Source organism: Zalophus californianus, chromosome 3, assembly GCF_009762305.2.
Source record: "Zalophus californianus isolate mZalCal1 chromosome 3, mZalCal1.pri.v2, whole genome shotgun sequence".
Lineage (NCBI taxonomy): Eukaryota > Metazoa > Chordata > Mammalia > Carnivora > Otariidae > Zalophus > Zalophus californianus.
This window is the reverse complement of record NC_045597.1, coordinates 8,922,395-8,938,244: the sequence shown is the minus strand read 5'-3', so window position 1 is coordinate 8,938,244 and position 15,850 is coordinate 8,922,395. Positions and strand designations below refer to the sequence as shown.

Here is a 15,850-nt window from a genome sequence, read left to right as displayed (position 1 = left end):
GGGAGGTTGATTTTTGTAAATGTCAAATAGTCAACCTCATTATAGGCGGAAAACTGTACTCGGTGTGTAAGGAAGATTAAAAAAAAAAAAAGGTAGAGGAGAGATTGTTCCTGTTCTCAGGAGCTTATAATCCAATTATTGAGTTAAGATGCGGCATAAGAATAAAATTGAGTATTTCGATCAGGATTCTCAGTTTATAGGACATTCTAATTTGTTGTTTACTTTAATCATGTTAAATTAAGTAGGATGAGCATGCCCATTTTACACATGAGGACTTGAGGGTCAAGGAAATGAAGTGCTTTAGTCAAAGTTACCCAGCTGATAACTGGACCCCGCGAAACTCAGTCTGGCTTGGTGAAAATTAGAAGTACCTTAGAACAGAACTTCTCAAAACACACGAATCCTCCAGGGATCTTGTTACAGTGCAGATTCTGATTCTGGAAGTCTAGGGTGGGCCCTAGGATGTTTGCATTTCCGATAAGCTCAGAGGGACGGTGCCGATCCAGGGGACCACACTGTATCGAGGCCATAGAATACCAATGTCAGGATGACGACCATGGCACCGAAGCTGGTGGAAATTGAGCTTCCTGGTTACAACTGAGAGCAGCATTTACAGAGCAACTCAATATGGGGAATTACCTTTTCCGTACCTTGAGTAAACATGGGCTGTGGACACCAAGTAGAGGAGTCAATTATGTCAGATGTCCCCCCCTCCCCCGCTCCTCCCCCCTCCCCCCGCTGGGGGCCTAGCAATGCTCTCCCTTTAGTCTGGGATTGTGCTGCTGGGAAAACATTGTGCAATGTCCCTAAGGGGTGACAGTGATTCACCTTCATTGTTGGTGCAGCTCCTATTCCAGGAGTGCCCCTCTTCGGGGTCATGCTTCATGGCTGGCATGGGTGGGTTGCCATTCGCTCTGCCTGGCTGCATGCTAGTTCCTGGGAAATCCTCCCATCTCTGTCACTACCCTTTCTGCTCCCACAGCTAAATGATTAGCTAGGTAATTCCCATAAGGGCTCCCCTGCCACTCCCATACGTGGAGTGACTTGGCCCTGCCCTGCCCGCCCCCTGCAAGCATCTTCTGGGACTGACCTCTGGCCCACTTCTTGGCTCCGGTGCCAGGCAGCTGAGGGCAGAGGAGCCGAACACCCCCCCTCCGCTGCACCGTGGCACCTCTCAGCTTGGGCTCTTCCCGCGAAGCCCGGGTGAGGCTGCGTGCAACTGCAATGGTGATGGAGTTTCAAAGCACCTGCCCTGCTTTAACCTCAACCATGACCTGAGAAAGTCGGAGAGCTGGCCTAGGACCTACCCACAAACAACCTCTTTCACTGGGTCTGATCTGCAAGGGGAAATTGAGGCTTTCGGACTGGCCGGTGATTTGGCTTGGTCCCAGGGTGGGCTTCCTGTTCTGGGCCCCGCTTGCTGCTGGCTGCCAGGTGAAATCTGTACTTAGCCTTTTGTCCACACTGCTGGAAGCAGAGGAGAGAAAGTGAAGAGACTAGAAGGTGGGTTCAGAACAAAGCTGTTCTCAAATTTCAGACGACTTGCTAAGGAGATTTGAGGCTCCCAGGGGCAGAACGCTTTGCATATAGACAACTTGCAAATGAGCAGTCTGTTTGACTAGACAGAATGCTACAGTTCTGGTTAAAAAAAATGTGCCAATGCATTTCTAATTTTCACATTGTTTTTACATAAATTTGCACATTAGGCTCGAGAGGCCTCATATTCGAGTATTGGAGTGATTCACAAATAATTAGTACCCTTAACTTCAGCTGCATTCAAATTCAGGCATCAGACCAGGATAAATGGAAAATATCTAAATATGTAAAAATCATTCTTTTTAATTACAACACAGAATCAGGGAACAGATGCACACCTGAGTGCACTATCAGAGGCTAGGGCTTGATTTCCACTGTCATCCTCCTCAATCTTTTCTGCTCATTTTCTCCATGCTCTGAGCTCAGGTACAGACCATCTTTAAGAAACCGGCAGCAGATTCCTGCTTCTGGCCTCCTGGGTGGAGACACAGCAGGTCGTGGGTCCGTTCGACTGCTCGGGCTTCCATTTGGTGTCTGTGGATCACACTGGAGTAGTAAAGGTTTAATAGCTTTCCAAACAAAGTGTTTGCCCTGAAGATCACATGTGAAAGACAAGCTTTCTGTTTCCTATTGTGGCTCTATTTAGATCAACAGTCATTTGGGATTTGAGTGATTCTGTTGAACAGTTCCCTCTGGCCGAGATGAACTCCCTCGCTCCTCTCTCCCGTTCCTTCTTGAACGCTGAACAGTGGAATCTCCACTGACCGTCTTGGAGGCAAAAATACCCTGGTGAGAATAGACCAGGACCAGACTACCTGTCCATTCATCGAGTGGGATCAAGGGCTCCACCACTGTGCACCTGTTGTATGTCAATCAAGTCAGAAGGCTCGTGTTCAATGGCACTTCGTAAAACAAAGTTCAGGGTAATAATCTCTTTAATAAAACCTATGTCGTCCCCAGCTGCAACAGTGGGATTCTGGTAAGAGATCTCTCCAAGTGGCAGGACAGCTGATTAAGCAGATGAAGCAACAGTGGGATATGCCCTTTGGTCGTGTTTCCTTGCTCAGATTTTATCCCTTTGGTTCCCCTTCGAGGATCATACGTTCACTGCCTCTTCACCATCTCTGTGTACTGTACCTCCTTTCAAACTTCCAGCTCGAGGGAAAACTAAAACAAACAAACAAAAACGGACAGCCTTTCCTTGTTTTCCTCCACACTTCTGAGACAGGTTGAGCTATTCGAAGGGAACTTTGGTAAAGATGAAGAGAGCAGAAAACAAAATTAACAAAAGGCAGGAGAGCCTCTAATGAGCAAGTTGTCTGGACTTTTGAGAACGCAAACCCAGTGCCGAGGCTGGGGAGAGATGGGGACTGAGGTAGGAAAGGCGATCAAGGGCAGATTCTCAAGATAATTTGAGTGATATGTGGAGGAATTTGGATTTCCTCCTGCATAGGGTATTTGAGCATGGCAATGGAATTGAGGAGCAGAATTGGATTTGAGATGCTAATTAAAATTAAAAACAGGGAAAGCTTGATAACTAGATGCCTTATTAAGACAGGAGTCAAAGATAAATTTAAATATCAAGTTGGGGTAAAGAGGATTAAGGCCAGTCCTTTTTTTTTTTTTTTCTTTTCTTATTTTGGTACATGTTGAATATGAGTTACTTTTGGGACATTTGGGGTAGAGCTAACTCATTAAGGAAGTAAGTAATTTATCTTGTAAATTTCACTTTATAATTTTTACAACTGATAAATATTTATTACAAAAATTTTCCTTAATGCAAAAAGGTTCGAAGACAGAAGTAAAAAAAAAGTCCAGATGATTGGACATTTTGTTAATATTAAGTGAGCGTCAGTCCAAATGTGTCCCTTTGCAGATAAATGAAGGGAATGAAAAGGTCTTTCTGTCAGCATAAGGAGACAAGCTGACGACATTGGCATCACGTCTGCATGCTCTGGTAAAAATTAGATGTGTTAAAATTATTGTGTATGAATTTAGCAGAAAAATATCAAATAAAGGAATGATATAGCTTCAGATAAATATTGAGAGAGTATTATGGAAAGCATAAGATGTTGAATGCATTTAAAAACATATATTGAATTTTATGCAATGTTAACTCCCTAGCATTTAAGGGAGGAAAATGGACATTCTCACATTTCTTCCCTGCCTGCCTTCCAGCTTCCAAATTGTATGATTTCATAGATGTTGAGCACCTACTCTGAGCCAGAAACTGTTTTAGGTGTTTGGGATATATCTGCGAATAAAATGGACAGGTATTTTCCTTTGTGGAACTTACAGTGTTGTCAGGGGGTGACAGGAAATAAATAATGAAGGCAAATATGATAATAATTTAGGGAATACAAAGTAAGCAGAAATAGAAAAATGAGGATAGGAAAGACCAAGTGTGTCATGTGCGGGAATAAGAGAAGAAAGTTGGAGTCCAATCATTCATTAGAAAGGCACAGTGGGAGATAAGGGTGAGTGGAGGCAGTCAGGTATCTGGGGTAACCATTCTAGGTAGAGGAAAGCTAGAGTGAATCCCTAAGGAATGCCTAAGGAATGAATGCCAGGAGGCTGGCCGGCTGGAGTAGAGTTGATGAAGAGCAGAGCAATGCATTAGGGGAAAGAAAGTGTCCAGGATGGAAGGCCCGATCACAGAGATCCCCTAGAGGCCGTTAGGAGGAGTCAAATGGGAGCCGTTAGTTAGCGTTTTCTCATTGCAATCATTATAATATTTACATTCTGCTTTGTAACTATCAGCTTCACAGAAGTTTAGTCTTTTAGAATGAATTTAGTGCTTAAATATCAATCCTGCTATGTTAGTGTTTCAGTGTTCTAATGCTGTGTAATAAAATACCCCAGAGTTTAGTGATTTAAAACAACTGTGATATTATTTCCCATGATTCTCTGGGCTGACCGGAACTTCTCAGAGGGCTCACTCACGAGCTGGCAGTCCATGCTGGCCGGTGGCCGGAAGCTCAGCTGGGGCCGGCCACTGGAACAATTACATGTTGCCTCTCTCCAGGTGGCTAAGGCTTCTCACAGCTCCCTTCCAGATGATCCTAAAGGTTGCCAGGCCTTAAAGGCTGAGCCTAGAACTGGCACAGTACCATTGCCACTGAAGATTCCAGGTGGAAGGAGAAAACTCCCAACTTTCTTTTCAGAAAATGAAAAAAAAATTGTAGCCAATTTTAATTCACCACAGATGACTTCTCTATTTTTTTTGAGTTCTCTTATGTTTTTTTCTTAACTTTAATTTTAATTTTTGATTGTGTGTATTCCACTGACTAGTTTTATCTAGAAAGACTTTAGGAGTTTCCATTCCTGTGCTTTCTTATTTATGAATGTGGGTTTTTTGTTTTTGTTTTTGTTTTTGCCTTCCTTTTGGAAGGTAAATATTCTTATTTCACATTACTTCTTAGATCTTTATGGACATTACTATATTGTCTTCTGGTACTGAACATTGCCATAGGGAAGTCTCAGGCTAGATTATTTTTTTCTTCAGCTTTTTTTTTTTTTCCTGCCTGAATACTTGAAGAATCTATTCTTTGACTTTGAAGTTCAGGAATCCAATCAGAATGTGACTCTGGGTTGGTCATACTATATTGACACGTCTTAGAACACTATATACTCTGTGTGTTTAGATTCAAATACTCCTTTTTGATTAGGAAGTTTTCTTATATTTTATCTCTGGATACTTTCCCTGTTTCATATGTTAGCTTTTATATTTAAGGAAAGATCAGTTATTTAATTTGGAATAACTATGTTGATCCTCCCTTTCTGTTATCTATTCTCTAATTTTTAAAAATGTTTTCCTCCTTTCTTTTCCTTTATGGTGATTATCTCCAGTCTTTTATATATCTGTTTGATTCCTTGTCATTTCCAAATTATTTTTTACCATGGAAATGATATACTTGTCCTTAAACTGTTTACTTAGTTCTGGAATGTCCATTGTCATCACAGTCTGTATTTTTAATATTTAATCTGTTAAATTTTATTTCATTGAATTTATTTTTAGTTATTCTAAAGTGGGAAGTGCTCACACTGAATGTTCTTCTGTTCTTTGAGTTAGATTTTCTTCCAGATTAGGTTCTTTACGTATGCCTTGCATGCACTGTTCTTTTCCTTTCTCTTCTTTTTCTCCTATATTTTCCTGTCTTCTTTCTTCCTCTCATCAACACTGTTAACATTTTCATGTGCAATAAATTCTGTTTACTTTTCAGATTTTGCTAAATATCTTTGCCAGAATTTATTCCACCTACTGAGGAAAGTGTATTCTACCCTTGAACTGTGGATTGTTCTCCAGCATATTTAGAGTATATATCCTAAAATGCACGTACTGACACAGCCCCAAGTGGTTCACATCCTCATATTCACTCCTTTCTCTTGATTAAAAAAGTCTGGGGGCACCTGGGTGGCTCAGTCAGTTAAGCGTCTGCCTTCTGCTCAGGTCATGATCCTGTGGTCCTAGGATCGAGCCCCGTGTCAGGCTCCCTGCTCAGCATGGAGTCCGCTTCTCCCTCTCCCTCTGCTCCTCTCCCACTCCTGCTCACTCTCAATCTCTCAAATAAATAAAATCTTTAAAAAAATTCCGAAGGTAAAAATGTAAGGATATCATTTCAGCTTGCTTGGTTCCATATATTGGAATATTAGTGGCCAGTTTTAGGATATTGCTGCCTCATTACCAGAGAAGGGATAGCTGTTGGGAAACAGGTTTAGGAGCCCTGCTACAACAGAATCTAGAGTCTTCTTTTCCTTACCTTGGGTCCTACATGTTGAAATCTTAGCTTTGGGTTATGTATCTCCACTTCTTTGTTTCCAGATGATTTTTTTTTTTTCATGGGGGAGAGCTGGACCTTACTATTTTTTGAGGCAAAATGGGGCATTTTGAGGTCTACTCCTAGGCATCATTACTTTTCCCCATGAGTACGGATCACATTGTCTTGTTTCTCCACATGTCTAGGTTTTGTTTTCTTTGGTATATGCCAGACATTGTACACAGTGTGTTGCAGAGACCCTAATTAAGGAATTTTCCTCTGAAGAGTGGGAGCTCATGCAGATGACCCAAATGGCAGCTGATTCAGTGGGCGGTTAAATTACTGGCTTATTACACTGAACTTGTATGGGCTTTTCACTCTGTAAGCTTGAGACTTTTGGTTTTGCACTTAGTCTAGTTTTATGGTTAGATTCTTAGTCCTGAGACATAGATTTTATTCTCAAGGCATGGCCCTTCTTTCATGAAAAGCCTGAGGTGTTTACAATACCTCTCTAATTTGTAGGAATTCAAATCCAATGTTGTGTCTTCTCTGGTAGGAAGGAGCTGAAATCTATGATCAACTCTTTCAGATTTCAGCTCTTTCTTTCTGCTTTACTCTTTGGAGTCTCCCTTGTACACGAGCTGCTCCGGGGTCAGCCAAGGATTTAGGGAAAATTAGATGCAAAATTGGGGAATGTCCTCATATCTTCCTTCTTCCTGGGATTTCTCCCTTGATTTTTAGATTCTCTGGCAATTGCAGACTTTTTTCTCTGACATCTCAAGCTTATGTGGCTTTCTGCTTTAATTCTACCACACCACACTGCATGGACTGATGGCTGCCTTGAGGGGAAGAGCTTTGTAATCATAGATCTCACTCAGAGCTGTTCTCTTTTATCAAGGATCAAATACCTTCCAGTTTTGTTCTGCCTTTGGTGGTTATTCATTACCTTCAAGTAGTTCTTTTTAATATTTTTGCCAGAATTTATAATTGATATCTATAAGAGGATGAATTCACCATAAGCCCCTCTGTCATTACCAGAAACAGTAGTCTGTGAGTCCATTTATTTAAAAACAAAACCAAACCATACTCTAGTCTTTAAGGAGGTTTACTTGGGTGGCAAAATATTAAAGAGAAACAAGGATGTGATTACCTTGAAAGTGAAGTTCTGCTTTGCAGAGAGGTAGGGAGTAGTGGTTGGCAGGGTCCACAAACAGGCTCCTGGGTGCTGGTAATATTGTATTTCTTAACCTGAACAGTAGTTTATGAATGTTCACCACTGAATTGTGGTGGAATGTATTCTAATTCTGTTATGAGAGCCCACCCTCCCCCTAGGAACTCATCTACACTTAATTACCTCCCAAAGGATCCCCTTCAAATACCATCACACTGGGGGTTAGGGCATCAATATATGAATTTTGGGGGGACAAAAATTTTCAGGCCATGATAATGCAAAGGCATAGATTGGTGAAAGTAGAAGGATGGAAGATGTATCAGACTACCAAGTGTAAGAAAGCTCATTGGCTCTATTAATATCATTTAAACTGAACTCAAGAAAGGAGCAATATTATCAATAAAGGAAATATTTCATAATCGTAAAGATTCTATTTATTCTGGAGATGTAACAATCCTGAATGTGTATACACCTCCTAACAGAACTTCAGAATGTATGAAGTAAATACAGAACTAAAGGAAGAAATCCATAAAGACTTGGTGATTTTTAACATCTCTCTCAGTAATTAATTGATAGTACATGTAGCCAAAAATTAAGTAAGGTTGTAGATCTGAATTATACTATCAACCACATTCACCTAATTGGCATTTTAAAAACCCTGTACCCAATAACAATAGAATACACGTTTTTATTTCCTAGTACACATGGAACAGTCACAAGATAGATCAGGTAACAGGACAAAAAAAAATGTGCTGATAAATGTAAGAAGATCAAACCTTCTGTAGTATGTGATCTAATCACAGGATATTAATTATAAGTAACTAACAATGAGAGAACTGGAAACACTTCAAAAATTTAGAAGTTAAAAAAAATTCTAAATTATCCATGGGTCAAAGAAGAAGCCCCAGGAAATATTTAAAGCATTTTGAAATGTATGCAATTGAAAACACACAATATCAAACTCCACATAACAGTGATGTTACTAGCTTCAAATGTTTGCAGTAAAGAGGAAAAGTTTAAGATTAATGATCCAAATTTTAATCTTAAGAAGATAAAAAAGCAAAATGCTGTAAGTACTAACAAGATATTTATGAAAGAGAATGAAATGTTAGGGAAAGCTAAATTAGTGTTTTGAAAAGATCAGTAAAGTTGATAAATGACTGGAATGTCTGATCAAGTTAGAAAAAAACTTGATGATAAAGATCAGGAATGAAAGATACAATATCACTACTAATACTATGGACATTACGGGGATAATAATAAGCAAATATGAAAAATTTCATGCCAATAAATTAGACAACTTAGATGAAGTGGACACATTCCTTAAACGACATTGCTTACCAAAACTAACTCAGGAGAAAACAGAAAATACTAATAGTTTCATAGCTACTAAAGAATTTGCATTTGTAATTAAAATCTTCTCACAGAGAAAACTCTAGTCCCAAATGGTTTCACTGATGAATTATTTTAAATACTTACAGAAATGCTCTCCAAGTACATTTTGTGAGGCAAGAATGAAAGTGGCTGTGCTTTTCTTATTTTGTAAAATTTTTGTCAGGTTCTCCATTTAACTTCTGTGCTTTTTCCTCGTCTCTTGAGATGGGTATATAACCCTTCTCTTCTAACATACACATTTTTACATCTTTAGTTACATTCCACAAGTTCTGATATGTTGCATTTCTAGTATCAATGAGTTAAACATTTTTTCTAATTTTTGTTTTAATTTCTTCTTTGAGAACAAGATTCATTTAGAAGTACTGCATAGTACTTTTAAATACGTTCCATGTCTTTCCTCAATTCTGGCAGACTATCAGCCATGGTTTTGGTGACTGTTACTTCTGTCCCATCTTTTTCCTCAGACACAAGTTACATGTACTGTAGGCTTCTCACTGTGACTTCTGACTTGCTCACTCTCTCATGTTTTTTTCCATAGTATTTTCTTTATCCTCTATTTTGAATATTCTGGCCTATCTACCAGTTCACCAATACTCTTTACATTTAGTTGTCTTAATTCGGCTAAACTCATTCATATCTTTCTAATTTCAGTCATCATACCTTTTATTTCTGGAATTTTCATTATTTTGAGATTGTCTAGTTTTCTGATGATACCTATCAGTTTTGTTTGCATCTTATTGAAAACAGTAGTAATACTTTTTTTTTTTTTAAGTATAGACTTTCTAATATCTGGAGCCACCATGGACCTGATTCTATTGCCTTTTCTCCCCCCTCCTACTGGATTTCATTTAGGTTGTCCCGTATCCTTGAGTTCTTGGTTTTTAGTGTGTGCTGGACTCCAGTCTGTGTTCCCTCCCTCAAAAGCTGTTAATCGTGCAGCTAATCCCTTTGACTCTCCTCCAGAATTGTAAGGACCTTGGGTAAAATTGTCCCCCACCCCCCCACACACACTTGCTTAACCTCTTTTACCTCTATATTTCCTCTCTTATTAGCTTTTATATTTTCAAGCAGTTTTTAAAAAGGTGTTTACACCTATTTTAATCTCACTGGGATGTTGGTTGAAGTGGCTTACTCTGTGGTAACTGTGGTACTTTTATGTTGATAAATTAGTAAATATTTCTTTAGTCTTCCTTTTCATTCTTCTCTTTTATTGGTTGATATTTATATGTGAATTTATTTCTGTCAATGAATTCATCAATTTGGAATTGGAATTCATGTGCAAACTTTGTTTTTAAAATACTGTGGCAGCCTGGGTTGCCTGGGCAGCTCAGTCGGTTAAGTGTCTGCCTTCGGCTCAGGTCATGACTCCGGGGTCCTGGGATCGAGCCCCGCATCGGGCTCCCTGCTCCGCGGGAAGCCTGCCTCTCCCTCTCCCACTCCCCCTGCTTGTGTTCCCTCTCTCGCTGTGTCTCTCTCTGTCAAATAAATAAATAAAATCTTTAGAAAAAAATACTGTGGCAGCCTGTTGTACTAGTAAGTCCCACCTCAGACCTGACGCTATGATTTATTTTTATCGCTGTCAGCTGTCTTTCAGTCTTATCACTGTATTTTGCTTCATGCTCATGTAGTCACTAAATATTATAGGCATGACTGTATTTAGATTTTATTTTATCGTATCCTCCTTATTTGACAGAATTGGAGGTGGCTAGTGCATATCTTGAGGAAGATTACATTTTATCTCTTCAACTACCCTCTCACATCCTCAAAAATGAGCTCATACAGGAAGCCTATTTTCAGCCCCACAATTGACAGGAAAGAGGTTGGGACTGGAAACTTCTCACTTTTATTAGGAGTTGACTGTCTTGTCTTCTTACTATGTAATCCACCAGTAAACTCGTCTATAAAATATGTTGATATGAATGACCCACCACGAGAAACCATAATTCTCAAGTTTCCTACAAAGAAACATTAGAGAAGCAAAGAGGAATATGATATGTAATTTAATGCTATGGAGAGCAAACATTTTAATTTTTATGCATTAACTGTACTCTGTGTTGTCACTGTTGCTACCCCTCTGGCATTTGGGACATGTTAATTGAATCTAATTACAGAGTGACTGAAGCTGATGATACGGTATAAGAAGGCCTCGTTAAAAAACATTGTTGAGTTCTGGTAAAATGTACACTTTCAAAAATCAATGGATGTCAATTCCCATAAAGAGATGTGGAGGCATCATGGTTTACTCACACATGGGCTTGATTTTCCTGTGGCATATCTTGTTTCCACAAGCAGAAAATGTCATCGATTTGGAAGTCGTCCATCAGAATGCCCTTCCCCGTTCCTGAGGACCTAACAGAAAGAGCAGAGCTTCTCACATGTGGTAAGAACTCCAGAAATCTATGCCACATCTTAAAGAATATTACTCTGGAATTTTGGACTGTCTGGAAAGTTGCTGCAGCATCAATAAATGTTTAAATATTTGACTATAATTTATTCCATCTGTTCCACTGAGGATTATCTCAACATTTGATAATTATTGAGGAGAGCATTTTGAATTTTTGTTGCATGCGTGGCAGGATAATTTTTGAGATATTATTTTTTGCTGTTTTTGCTGTAAGAATGCCATCTTTATTCCAAGTAGTTGGTCACTTTTTTGGGTTTCTATATGTCAGGAAGTGGTAGAGAACTTGCAATGCTAAGTAAAAACAAGGGTGATAGCCACGGCAAGAGAAAGGTAAAATAAATGGCCTGGGCCAATTTTTTAAAAAATTTATTTATTATTTTTTATTTTTTAAAAATTTTATTTTATTATGTTAATTTAGTCACCATACATTACATCATTAGTGTTTGATGCAGTGTTCCATGATTCATTATTCGTGTATAACACCCGGTGCTCCATGCAGTACGTGCCCTACTTAATACCCATCACCAGGCTAACCCACCCCCTCACCCCCCTCCCCTCTAGAACCATGAGAGACTATGGACTCTGAGAAACAAACTGTGGGCCAATTTTTGTCTATGGATCTTGCCTTTTACTTTATTTTCTCAAAGCAGGTGTTTGGACTATACTGTTTCTTTCTTTTGGCTTGCTTTTCCCTTGGGCTCATCCTTCTGTGGTTTTTTGAAGAAACAGAGAGCAAAGGTTAGATTAGGTGCAAATCAGAATGGGGCTGAGTTGTTTAGATTAAGGGCTATGGGCCAAAATGTTAAAGAAATACAGTGTAATTTTGTGTGTCCTTGTGTTTTGTGTGTGTATGAGTTCCTTCAGCCTTTTCGGAGTTGCTTGTAAATATTGATACCTGGTCAAAACTAGAATTCAGAATCCTGGTGCTTCCTATCTCTGTTCATCTCAGAGAGTGAATACCACACCCTCTTCCTCTGCCCCTCCCCATCAGTGACCACTGAGATACTGGACAAACAAAAATTTGCAAACTAACAAAACCCCAGAAAATGAAATAAAAGCTGGAGTGAGTGACAGATGTCTGTTACAAAATCCAGCCAGAGAGGTCAGAACTATTTATAATCTGAGCTTCTGACATGCCTGGGTTTTTGATTCTGAACTTTACCTAGCCTACCTCGGTTGAGCATACCTACTGATGACCTCATCTGTTTCCCTGCCAGTTGGTCACTCCAACACCTCTACCGTAAGCTCAATTCACCGTGGCGCCTAATAAGAAGTTGAGGTTTAAGGGGCGCCTGGGTGGCTCAGTTGTTAAGCGTCTGCCTTCGGCTTGGGTCATGTCCCAGGGTCCTGGGATCGAGCCCCGCGTCGGGCTCCCTGCTCGGTGGGAAGCCCGCTTCTCCCTCTCTCGCTCCCCCTGCTTGTGCTCTCTCTCTCGCTGTCTCTCTCTCTGTTAAATAAATAAATATAATCTTAAAAAAAAAGAGAGAAGTTGAGGCTTAAGATATGAGGCACTCTAGGAACCCCTAAGCAGAATTACATTTGGGTTAAGGTGTAAATGACTGATTTTGTATATATTCCTGAGAGTTGCCCCTAAAAAGGGAGAGGAAGAGAGATTCTCATTCAGGTATAATGGATAGGGATGGCAGACAGGATTCTTTCACCGAAGGAGGAGGGCTGAAGGGTGTCAAAGTCATGTCTGTCCTGATTGGTGCTATTGCGCCTGTCCAGCCCTGTCTGTCATGGCTTGGGACTGTTGAAATTATTTCTTCATTTTTATTGGGTTTCCTGGGTTTAATTATTGTGCTCATTTCCCAACTTAAGCTTTTATCCTGTCCCGGTCTGGTTTCTGTCCTTTATCTCAGGCTGAGACAAATTTCATCTTTACAGCCTGTAGTAGATCTTCCCACTCCGCTTCATTCTTTATAGTGGTTGGATAGATAGACAGATAGGTAGATATCCTTTGCCTCTGCATGGAAGTTAGGTATTGAAGATAAACCTGCGCTAGGTCTCAGCTACTCCTGGAGTGTGCCTTTAGTGGAGAATTTTGGAGAGGCCCCCTGCAAGTGGGTCTTGTCTTCTGGTTTGCTGGTGCAGAGTGGCTGGAGTTTATCAACGCTCCAGAGACTGACACCTTAAACCAATTCACAAGAGAGTGATGTATGAACATAATGACAAACCGTTATTGACAATGGAGAAAATTTATTTCCAGTGATCTCAATCTGATACCTCCTTTGCACTATCAGGGTACCTTAAGGGTACTCAAAATTCTGCTTGTTGATATTGAATGAAGAGAAAGAGATCACCTTGTGGGCTGTTTTTTCCAGGCTCTGGAAAATCCGGGGAGCCCTCCCTGCTTTTCAGATTCTCCAGCTCTAGAAAGAGCAGCATGTCCCTACCTTGGGTTCAGTATTGCTTTTTTTCTGAATCATTCTTGACAAACACTGGAAAATTTCTCTGCTTTGCACTTGTCTTTCTTTGGCTCCTTGATGTTCACAGTTCTCCTGCAGAATAATGATTACATCAATTAAGCAAAATTTTCTTGATACCCAGTTGTGATAGTTAATTTTATGTGTCAGTTTGAGTGGGGCTTGGGTACCCAGATTAAGTACTATCTCGGCTGTATCTGTGAAGGTGTTTCTGGATGGGATTCATATTTGAATAGATGGACTATTGACACCCAGTGTGGGAGGGCATCCTCTAATTGTTTGAGGGCCTGAATAGAACAAAAGGCAGAGGAAACAGGAATTCATCCTTTTATTCTCTGCCTTCTGCAATTAAGCTGGGTCCATCTCATCCCATCTTCTCCTCCTCTTAAACTGGGATTAGTACCATTGGATTCCTTGGTTCTTAGGTCTTTGGACTCAGACTGAATTACACCACTGGCTTTCCTGGGTCTCCGCTTGTGGATGGCAGATCTTGGGACTTCTTGGTCTTTGTAATCACATTAGCTAATTCCTCATAACTTCTCTCAGTCCTGATTCTGTTTTTCTGGAACATCCTGACTAATACACAAATCAAGTCTTTATTGGGCTGGTAGGCCCTGGTTTTTCAGAGTTGTACCTAGAAATATCAAAACTTGCTTTTTCCCTGATGTGTTTATTCAGTAATGTAATTCACAGGGGACACCTGAATTTGAGATTTTAGGTGGGCTTTACCTAATTCTGTAAGTTACATTCATAAATTACTATACTACATAAATAACATATTTATACACATTTCCTATCAAATATTCCCAAAGAATACTTTTTTCTTCACTAAAAATATCTAAGTTACTTTCTCCAAAGAAGAGGGGAAAGAGATCATTACTTTGAAATAGAAATTGTGTTTCTGTCCCTGATAGGCTTTCTTGCAATAAAACTGGGAAACAATTATTAGAGGAATCTGCATATTCCCCATTCTAAAGGAATAAGAATAACTGGGCTGGGTTTTATCTTTGGAGGACTGTGTAGAGCCATGCAGAAAGGCTTGTTCCCAGTATTGGCGCTAATCTGAGTAGGCGGGGTCAGAGGAAGTTTGTCTCCAGATGTCCCGGCATAGTGTTCCGAGTGTCTTCCCAGGAGCCAGAGTTGGAAGAACTGGCAATTGACAAGAACACAGAGCAAATAGTTAAAAAAAGGGAAGCCTTGAGATTTCCAAAAAATTCAAAAAAGAACTGCATATAACTCAGCAATCCCACTTCTGAGTATATATCCAAAAGAATTGAAAACGGGATCTCAAAAAGATATTTGCACACTCATGCTCATTACAACATTATTCTCAATAGCTAAGAGGTGAAATCAAGCTAAATGTCCATCATTGAATGAACAGATAGAGAAAAGATGGCATATGTGTACAATGCAATATTATTCAGCCTCAAAAAAGGAAGAAATTCTGTCACATGCTACAACTTGGAGGAGGCTTGAGGTCATTCGGGTAAGTGAGATAAGCCATGTATGATGATTCCCCTTACACGAGGTATCTGAAGTAGTCAACCCTTGTAAAGGGAAAATTGAATGGGGGTTGCCAGAGGCTCAGGAGAAGGGAAGAGGGGCGTTGATGTTCAATGAGTGTAGGGTTTCAGTTTTGCAAAATGAAAAGCTTCTAGAGATCTGTAGTTAACACTAATGCACTGTTCATTTAAAAGCTGGAAAAGATGGTAAATATCACGTTATGTGTTTTTTGACCATGACTGAAAAAAAAGAAGTCTCTGATCACATGGCTTTTTCTCAGCTCCAGATGGTGGTGAAGACACCTGCTACTCTTGAGAACTCTGCATGGTTGCCACTGACCCTCACACACACCTGTTGTTGACCTTGCTCTCCTTTCATACTAATGTTCCTGCTTGTGGTTCTCAGTTCAGCCATGTGGGCTTCCTCGGTGGCCCAAATTCTGTCCAAGGCTTGGAGGACAAAGTGGCTGGAAGTTAAAAGAAAGATGAAAAGGGTTGTTTGTTGTGGGACAGGTGGAAACAGGTCCCTTTCAAAATCCCTGCCCAATCTTGGCCCTGTTCTCTTGTTGTCAGTAAGACAATCTCAGTGATGGTTTTTGATAGAAATGTAGGTACAAACTCCGGGGTAATACTATATAGTCTCTTGTACTCAGGCCAGC

The 15,850-nt window shown here is 40.0% G+C and overlaps 1 long non-coding RNA gene across 2 annotated transcripts in view; it reads left to right on the top strand.

The window, feature by feature from the left end:
- Positions 1–15,850, top strand: part of LOC113920741 — a 120,056-nt gene that overhangs the window by 63,909 nt on the left and 40,297 nt on the right. For both annotated transcript variants that reach the window (XR_003519360.1, XR_003519359.1), the window contains one exon: positions 11,152–11,239. This is a non-coding gene — a long non-coding RNA (uncharacterized LOC113920741). The remainder of the gene's footprint in view (positions 1–11,151; positions 11,240–15,850) is intronic.